At 53.8% G+C, this 9,719-nt stretch overlaps 1 pseudogene; it reads left to right on the top strand.

The window, feature by feature from the left end:
• The first annotated feature begins 5,502 nt into the window (after positions 1-5,502).
• LOC103892906 (uncharacterized) lies at positions 5,503-6,120 on the top strand (annotated as a pseudogene).
• Positions 6,121-9,719: the final 3,599 nt, after the last annotated feature.

The following is a 9,719-nucleotide window of genomic DNA, read 5'->3' as shown; positions in this document are numbered from 1 at the left end:
TTTTTTTTTTTCTGGAGACAGAGTCTTGCCCTGTCACCCAGGCTGGAGTGCAGTGGCGTGATCTCGGCTCACTGCAACCTCCGCCTCCCAGGTTCAAGCAATTCTCCTGCCTCAGTCTCCCGAGTAGATGGGACTATGCCCACCACTATGCCCGGCTAATTTTTGTATTTTTAGTAGAGACGACAGGGTTCCACCATGTTGGCCAAACTGGTCTGGAACTCCTGACCTCAGATGATCCACCCACCTTGGCCTCCCAAAGTGCTGGGATTACAGGTGTGAGCCATTGTAACCAACCCTCTTTTTTAAAAAAAAACCTTTTCAGTTCAGGGGTCCAAGTGCAGGTTTGTTATATAGGTAAGCCCGTGACATTGGGGTTTGTTGTACAGATTATTCCAGCACCCAGGTACTAAGTCTAGTACCCATTAGTTACTTTTCCTGATCGTCTTGCTCCTCCCAGCCTCCACCCTCTGACGGGCTCCAGGGTCGGCTGGTCTCTTCTACGCAGGTTCTTAGAAATATCAACTGAGACTGGGTGCGGTGGCTCACGTCTGTAATCCCAGCACTTTGGGAGGCTGAGGTGGGCGGATCACCTGAGGTCAGGAGTTTGAGACCAGCCTGGCCAACATGGCAAAACCCCATCTCTACTAAAAATATAAAAATTAGCCGGGCATGGTGGCACCTGTAATCCCAGCTACTCGGGAGGCTGAGGCAGGAGAATTGCTTGAACCTGGGAGGTGGAGGTTGCGGTGAGCCGAGGTCACATCACTGCACTCCAGCCTGGGTGACAGAGTGAGACTCCACCTCAAAAAAAAAAAAAAAAGATAAATACCCCTGATGGAATGCAAGGGGAAAGCTCCGCCGTGGCCCATCAATCCTGGCAGGTGCTCCATCCTCCCACCTGGGGACCCAGGTAGCAACTAGCCGAGCGAGCTCAGAAACTCCACGTCAAGGTGGCAAAGCAGCATCCGCCTGGGTCCCCTAAGGGAGTAGGGCTGCATAGACCGGGTGCACCCACCCTGGGCTGTTACAGAAGGAGAAATAAACTTCTCCACAAGCCACAGCTGCTATTGTTGGCTACTGTGCTGCAGCTGCTAAGCCTACCTTAACTAGTGCCAGTTACAAGAAACAGAAACTCATCTCAAACCAGCTTAAGTCAAATGGAGACTGAAATGCAAATTAAAACCACAAGAAGACACCACTCAATACCTATTAGGACGGCTACTATTTTTTAAAAAAACAACAGAAAATAACAAGTGTTGGTGAAGATGTGGAGAAATTGGAATCCTGTGCACTCAATTTTTTTTTTTTTTTGAGGCGGAGTCTCACTGTTGACCAGGCTGGAGTGCAGCGGCACTATCTCGGCCCACCACAACCTCCACCTCCTGGATTCAAGCGATTCTCATGCCTCAGCCTCCTGAGTAGCTGGGATTACAGGCATGCGCCACCATGGCCTGACTAATTTTTATATTTTTAGTAGAGACGGGGTTTCACCATGTTGGCCAGGCTGGTCTCAAACTCCTGACCTCAAGTGATCCACCCGCCTTGGCCTCCCAAAGTGCTGGGATTTCAGGTGTGAGCCATGGCGCTTGGCCCTGTGCACTCAATTTTGGTGGGAATGGAAAATGGTACAATTGCTGTGGAAAACAGTGTGGTGAGATGCTCCAAAAGTTAAACACAGAATTAGCGTATAACCCAGCACTTCTAAAATAATTAAAAGCAGGGACTCAAAGAGATATATGTTCACCCATGTTCATAGCAGCATTATTCATTTGCAATAGCCAAAAGATAGAAGCAACCCTAGTGTCCATGGACGCATGAATGGATAAACTGTGGTCTATCCATATGGTGGAATATTATTCAGCCTTAAAAAAGGAAGGAAATTCTGACCTGTGCTATCACGTGGATGAACCTTGAAGACATCACACTAAGTGAAATCAGCCAGTCACACAAAGACACATACCATGTGATTCCACTCATGTGAGATCGTTAGATTTATAGAGACAGAAAATAGCATGGTGGTTGCCAGGGGCTGGGGTCCAGGGGAATGGGGAGCTAGTGTTAATTAATGGGGACAGCTTCAGTTTGGGAAGATTAGAATGTTCAGGAGTTGGAGAGCAATTGCGCAACAGTGGTTAATTACTTAATGCTACTGAACTGTACACTTGAAAATGGTTAAAATGGTAAATTTTATTATGTGTGTATATATACATATATCTTTACATAAATTATTTATTTTACATATGGGAAAAAAAGTTTAAAAAATACACTTTACCAAGGGAAAAAAACAGGTTAGACAAATATGGGAAAATAATAATAATTGTAGAATCTGGGTGATGTTCTATGGGGATTCATTACACCCTTCTGCCTATTTTTATGTATTTATTTTTTTGAGATGGAGTCTCGCTCTGTCGCCCAGGCTGGAGTGCTGTGGTGCTATCTCGGTTCACTGCAAGCTCTGCCTCCTGGGTTCACGCCATTCTCCTGCCTCAGCCTCTCGAGTAGCTGGGACTACAGGCTCCCGCCACCACGCCCGGCTAATTTTTTTTGTATTTTTAGTAGAGACGGGGTTTCACCGTGTTAGCCAGGATGGTCTCGATCTCCTGACCTCGTGATCCACCTGCCTCTGCCTCCCAAAGTTCTGGGATTACAGGCATGAGCCACTGCACCAGGCCCCTTCTGCCTATTTTTTTAAAATATTTTCATGGGCCGGGCGCAGTGGCTTACGCCTGTAATCCCAGCACTTTAGGAGGCTGAGGTGGGCAGATCACCTGGGTCCAGGAGTTTGAGACCAGCCTGGCCGACATGGTGAAACCCCGTATCTACTAAAAATAAAAAAATTAGCTGGGCGTGGTGGCAGAAGCCTGTAGTCCCAGCTACTTGGCGGTGGCTGAAGCAAGAGAATTGCTTGAACCTGAGAGGTGGAGTTGCAGTGAGCTGAGATCACACCACTGCACTTCAGTCAGCCTGGGCGACAGAACAAGACTCGGTCTCAAAAAAAAATTTTTTTTTCTTTTTTTTTTTTTTTTGTAATTTTTTTTTCATAATAAAAACTAAAAACAAATAAGGGGAGGATGGAATGATTAGTCCTGCTTCTTCACTCCCTTGTAGTAGAATTATGCATTCACATCCTTGACTTGGGGCATAGCTATGGGACTTGCTTTGATCAGTGGGATGTCAGGGGATATGGAGTGAGTAGACTTGAACTGTGCTTGCACAATGAACTTGCTATCTTTCACTGCTGAAGTCGCCCTGGAAGGAACACGCCTCAGGTAGCTTGCTGGGCCAAGGTTGATAAAAAACATGTGAAGCAAACCTGGACCCAACTCACAGCCCAGATGCCAGCCAGCTAATCCAAGCCTGGATCTGGTGAACCCCCACAGACCCACAGAGATGTCAGCAAAAAAACAAATGCTTATTGTAGAATGCCACCAGGATTGCGGGGCTGCTTGTTACACAGTCTGATTATGGCAATCACTAACTGATACAGGGAGTTTCTCATAAAACCCAAGAGAAGCCACTAGTCAGTACTGTGACTGACAGTGGCACTCTGGTTAACCCAGGCAGAAAAGGAATTCAGTGGGTGTAACCGTTAGCATAGAATGGCCTGCATAGGGTATCGAGGCTGGATACTCACTGCGTGCTGTGACACGGTGCTGTCTGGCTCTGCCACAACCCTTGGGGACAATCCTAAATTACTCTTTTTATATTTTTTATTTTTTTTGAGACGGAGTCTTGCTGCGTCGCCCAGGCTGGAGTGCAGTGACGTGATCTTGGCTCACTGTAACCTCCGCCTCCCAGGTTCAAGTGATTCTCCTGTCTCAGCGTCCTGAGTAGCTGGGATTATAGGTGTGCACCACCACACCTGACTAATTTTTGCATTTTTAGTAGAGACAGGGTTTCACCATGTTGGCCAGTCTTGTCTCAAACTCCTGGTCTCAAGTGATCCACCTGCCTCGGCCTCCCAAAATGCTGGGATTACAGGTGCGAGCCACCACACCTGCCCCTAAATTACTCTTGAACTTGGCATCTCATCTTCACGATTAAACATTCAGGTGGAAGCATTTAATGTGATCACTTTGGTCACATTCCCAGGAGTCAGTTTTCAGAGCCTGGGAAAGGGAGCAGGGAACCGCAGGACCCTACCTCCAACGTAGAAAGGGTATTTGGACACCAAGCAACCAAAAGGGCAAATGTCTACCACTGGCAGGAATGCAGGCAGGGCTGAAGACAGGTGTGAGCTCTCGGCAGGAGTGGGAGGTGCTGCTCCTACCTCCTGCTGTTCCCCCATGTCCCCTCTGTTTTGAACTCAGAGCTTCAGACAAGAGCCCCCTCCTGCTGTCTGAAGGGCACCAGTGTGGCTGCCTGCTGCTCCCAGGTTCCACGTGCCTAGCTTCAGCCACCTGGAGGGAGACTGGTTCCTCTTCCTCATTCCAGTTCTGATTTCTGGAGCCAAGTGAATGCCATTCGGAGAAATGTCCCTCGGCTTCCACTGTCTCCAGGCAAAGCGTAGGAAGGAGCGGTTCCCAGAGGCCGAGAAGAGGACTCAGATAAGGCCACAGGTGTCTGCAGCCGTGTGGAGTCTGGTAGATGCAGGCGGAGACTTGCCTCTGACGTAGGGAGTTGTTGACATCCCAGCTAAGTCAGCCGAGAACAAAAAGCCAGCGAGGCAAACAACTCCAACTCACGGGATGGCTCGGGGGCTGGGGCGAGGCATGCAGAATACACCTGACTGATCCCAGCACAACTCACAGGGTGGCTGGAGGGTTATCCCAGCCCAACCCTAGGACAGCTGGAGGGCTGGGGAAAGGCATGCAGAGTATGCTGACCAATCCCAGCCCTGGACAGAGAGGTATGGAGAGGGCTATTGTGATACCCAACCTTGTTTTAACCTGAATTGACTCTCCCTTAGCTGAGAGAGCCAGACAGACTCCATCTTGGCTCGTTCACTTACAGCCCCTTACCCACTCCCTTCCTCAAGGACTTAACTTGTGCAAGCAGACTGCCAGCACATCCAAGGATGCAATTAACTGATAAGATACTGTGGCAAGTTATATCCGCAGTTCCTAGGAATTCGCCTGGTTGATAGCACCCAGAGCCCCCGCGTTTGTGTCCGGTTGATAACACCCAAAGCCCCGTGTCTATCACCTTGTAATAGATTTAAAGCCCCTGCACCTGGAACTGTTTGCTTTCCTATAACCATTTATCCTTTTAACTTTTTTGTCTGCTTTGCTTCTGTAAGATTGTCTTAACTAGACTCCACCCCCTCCCCGCCCCTTTCTAAAACAAAGTATAAAAGAAAATCTGGCCCCTTCTTTGGGATGGAGAGAATTTTGAGCACTAGCTTGAATTCATCTCAGAGAGTGGCGTTTCTCTATAACTTGCTCGGTTACAACACTGTGAGGGAGGCAGATAGAGGAAGGAACACCCACGCCCCCAACTGCACTGTCCCCCACCCCCATGTTCTGCAGGTGCCTCCCACTGTGGGCTCCACAGAGGCAGAGGATGAGGGAGCCACTGATGCGCCCCTGTAAGGCAGCCTCCCTGAGCGAGCAGGAGCAGGTCAGGGGTGAGTGTGGAAGGATGACAGCCCAGGGCATCCTAGGCCCCTGGGGCAAGAGCAAGCTCCCTGTGCTTCCTGACCTCCGCCTCATTTGCCGATACACATGCTTATGTCAGGAGATACCTGGAGTCATCTCAACTCCTGTCCCCATTCTGCAGGTCCACAAGTCACCAGGTTCCATTCCCCTTCCCCTCCACATATCTCGGAGCTGTCACAGACTCTCCATGCCCCATTTCAGGGGTCTTGGCCCAGGCCTTGTCATGCCTTATCTGGACCAAGAGCAACGGTCCCCAACCAGCTCCACCCAGGTACCCCCTGCCCCATGCATGTCCCCCATAGTTGCACCATGCCTGCTGGCACCTGCCCCCTCTCTTCACTGGTACTCCAGCAGCTGCAGAGGCAGGGCTGAACCCTGGGCCTGCTCTCAGGCCCCCACCTCCTGCTCATCCTCCACCTGGCCCGAGCCCTCCATGGCTGTTTGCCTCTTGCCCACATCTTCCATGTCGATATTGCCTGAGACTGGAGGATGCATCAGAGCATGGGTCCTTGAGCCAGCTTAAAAATGGTGTGTGAGGCCGGGCATGGTGGTTCACGCCTGTAATCCCAGCACTTTGGGAGGCCGAGGTGGATGGATCACCTGAGGTCAGGAGCTTAAGACCAGCCTGGCCAACATGGTGAAACCCCATCTCTACTAAAAATACAAAAATTAGCCAGGTGTGGTGGCACATGCCTGGAATCCCAGCTACTCGGGAGGCTAAGGCAGGAGAATCGCTTGAACCTGGGAGGCAGAGGGTGCAGTGAGCCAAGATCGCACCATTGCACTCCAGCCTGGGCAACTGAGAGAGATTCTATCTCCAACAAACAAACAAACCCGATGTGTGAGTCCAGCTTTGCCACTCAGCTTCCTCACATTCATTTCCTTCATTCACTCATTCATTCAATCAACAAAACTTTATCTGTGCCAGGTTCTGCCCTGAGGCTCCGCAGACCCAGCTGGGGAACAAGCCCACCCCGTCTTCACAGGGTCTACAGGAGTTAGTGCATGCAGCGTGCTTAGGACAGGGCCTGCTGGAGGACTGTTTACTACTATTATTAATGACTGGTACCCGGGGCTAGTGATCCAGCATTTCCTGCCTAGCGCCCCAGCCCTGTCCATTCCATGAGAACCAGCCCTCCTCAGCCTCACCAGGGACATCGACATGTCTGACCCCCTGCAGCCTGCAGGCAAGAATGCTTTCGTCTTTTCCTGTCACTCCCTAGTTCCCGAAAAGGGGCTGGGGCTCAGGCGGTGGGGTGGGCTGGACTGAAGGAGCCCAGGACCAGAGTCTATCCTGCAAGGGAACTGCTCCCAAGACTGAGCCACACCCACCCCCACTCCTGGAGGGGTCCCCATCTTGGCTCTTAGAAGATAGAGGGAGCAGAGTTGAGTCTAAGGGGTGCTGCCCTCCCCTTACCAGAAATCAGGACAGAACCACAGCAGGGTGCCAAGTTGGGGCTCAGCTCCCCCACTTCCTCCTGAGCAGGAGAGAGCAGGTCCTAGGCAAAGGCCGAGCCCCTGGTCCCGCTGAGCAGCCATGGGTGTGAATTAAATGTCTGGTGCGGCCCCAGCCAGCAAGCGGGCCCCACGCAGGCTTCCATCCTCCCTTTATCATCTGCAGCAAAGCGTTTACAGTCAATAAGCTGGCTAATTAATTCTCTTCAAAGACCTCTCAATTATTCATCCTGGGCTCAGAGAGAACAATTAGAGCATCTCCTTGCTCGCTCTGGCTGCAGAAGTGAGGCTAGGCCTGGGCCACGGAGCCCCCTGAGCCCCTGCAGCCTGGGGTGTCCCCAGGGGCCCCTCCCCCTGGCAGAGGCAGCAGGACAGAACCTTCTAGGGGGATCCTCTTCCCCAAGCTTGGAAGCAGCCCAGATCATTATCCCCACTTCTCAGGGGGAGGACACGGAGACCCTGAGCAGGCAGCGACTTCTGGAGTTCAACAGCCCCCTAGGGCAGACCTGTGGATGCAAAGCCGGGCTCCAGGTACGCAGTGCCCTTGGGGGCCGCCAGGTGCTGGCAGCAGGGCCATGGGGACCTGGGACTAAGCCCTCTCTGCCTCCAGGAAAAAGGTTTGTGCCGGGAGGGGAGAGGGGGAAGAGGGGATCGGCTAACAGGGTAGCAGCTGCAGCCAGGCCGGGAAGGGTCTCGTGTCCCAGCGATTGCGGCAGGGGTCACTCTAGAAGGGGTGAAGCCCCGGAACAGCCCTCAGGTTCCAAGAGGAGCTGCGCTGTGGGCCCCAGCTAGGCCTCCTCTGTGCCAAGGGGGCCCCTAGGTCAGAGCTAGCTTCACCGCTCCTCTCCAACTTCCTGGAGTTGCTCAAGTCACTCGCTGGGGCCTTCAAGGACAGGGCAGCTGGTCTTGCCCCCGCCCACCCTTTCCTCTCCAGCCTGGGGCCCGCATTGCCGGCTCTCACTCCCGTCTCCCCTAAACAACAGACACTGGCATGCGCAGGGTTAACTCCCCGAGGCTCCAAGACCGCGCAGAGTGGGGGGTGGGGGGCCGGGCGTGCCTGTCGGGAAGTATGGATTTCTGCAGTGGTTTTACTGGAAAAGCTGTAGCTGAAGGTGGGAGGGGGTCACCATGGCAACTTCTGGCTGTGAGAACAGGTTGGCTAGTGGGAACCCATTGTTCCGGGGGCCCAAGGGGGCCCAGCAGGCCCTGGGGGCCCCCACACTTGCCTCCCAGGGGTCCTCACCCACTCAGAGAGCTATGGAGACCCTCCTCAATCTGGAATTACCAACCTCCCCGCCTCCCTTCCCGTCCTCCCTCCTGTAACATCTCCCCTGGGCTGGGCCCCTGACTCAGCCGCCCCGCCCCCCACTGAAGTGCCCTTGCACCCGAGCTGTTAATCGAAGCACCAATTACCAGGCGGAGGCCCAGGAGCTCCAGGGAATCTCCCTCTTGGAAGAGCTTTTCCTGTGGAGCGAGCCTGACTTCAAAGCCTGGGGTGAATTCAGGGATGCCATAAATGAAGCTCCCCCACCCCAACACAACCCAACAGAGGGATCCCAGGATTCTGGCGGCAGAGGGTGGGCAAGAGCTCACCCCAACCCCGCCCCAATAGGGAAGATTCCAATCAAAGTGACAAATTCTAGGAAGTCCTCCCCACCCCACCACAAACCTGCACAGCCCTCCCTGCAAGGGAAATCAGGGAAAGGGGAGGCAGCCCGGAAGGGACAGGAGGCTCCCGGGTGCCCCTCCAAATCCCAATGCCCCCCTGCCTGCTCTCTGCCCGGGAAGACCCCTTAGTGGCTGGGATCAGCCCTGCCCAGCGTCCCACAACACGGCGAGTGCCCTGGGCTAAACCTCCCATAGGGACCCTCTGCAATGCCTTGCCGAAGGCCCTGCAGCTGATTCAGCCCCGGCCCCGGAGGGCCTACTGGGTGCAGGGTGCACGGGATCGGGGATCAGGCCAAGGGAACGCGGGGCACTTGAGAGCAGACACGGCTGGCTCCTAGACCCTCCAGGCTCAGGTTCCTCCCGGGTTCTGCAGGGCTCCGGGCTGGCCTTGGAGCCCTCCTGCAAACCCGGGAGGCGCAGAGTCGGGGGCTGGGAGGGCCCCGGAGGATGTGTGTGTGTGTGGCCCGAAGGCACTTCCAGGAATCTCCAGTGGCACTGCCCAAAAGGCCCTGGCCAAGCAGCGATGGTTGCGGGGGAGTGAGGGGGGATGGCGGCCGGGGGGGCGGGGGGTGAGGGGAGCCACGCCCCCTGCTTTTGTTCCTTTCTCTTGGGATGCTGCCCCAAAAGAAAGACCACCCACCCGCCCCCCACCTGGGCACCTCCCTGCTCTGCTGGAGGTCCTCAGATCTGTGACTCGTCTCACTCTGGTTTCCTCGTCTAAAAATGGGCCCGATAAGCCCACTTCCAGGGGGTGGTGGACACCGAATGAGATCAGGTGATACGCGGGAAGTTAATAGGTGACAGATTCCAAGGTCACGCTGCTTCCTCCTCCTTCACCCCCACCAGAAAAGGGCAGTGCCCCTTCTTAAGTCCTGGGTTGCTGCTGAGAGATGTAGCTCCCTACCTTCCCCCCAGTCCACCAGGGTCCTGCGGGGCAGAGGAGACATCAGCACAGGCCAGACCCCAGAAAGGCGCGGTAGGCCTGCCCAGGCTAAACAC

This window comes from Pongo abelii, chromosome 19 (genome assembly GCF_028885655.2).
Source record: "Pongo abelii isolate AG06213 chromosome 19, NHGRI_mPonAbe1-v2.0_pri, whole genome shotgun sequence".
Lineage (NCBI taxonomy): Eukaryota > Metazoa > Chordata > Mammalia > Primates > Hominidae > Pongo > Pongo abelii.
This window is presented reverse-complemented; position numbering and strand designations above follow the sequence as displayed.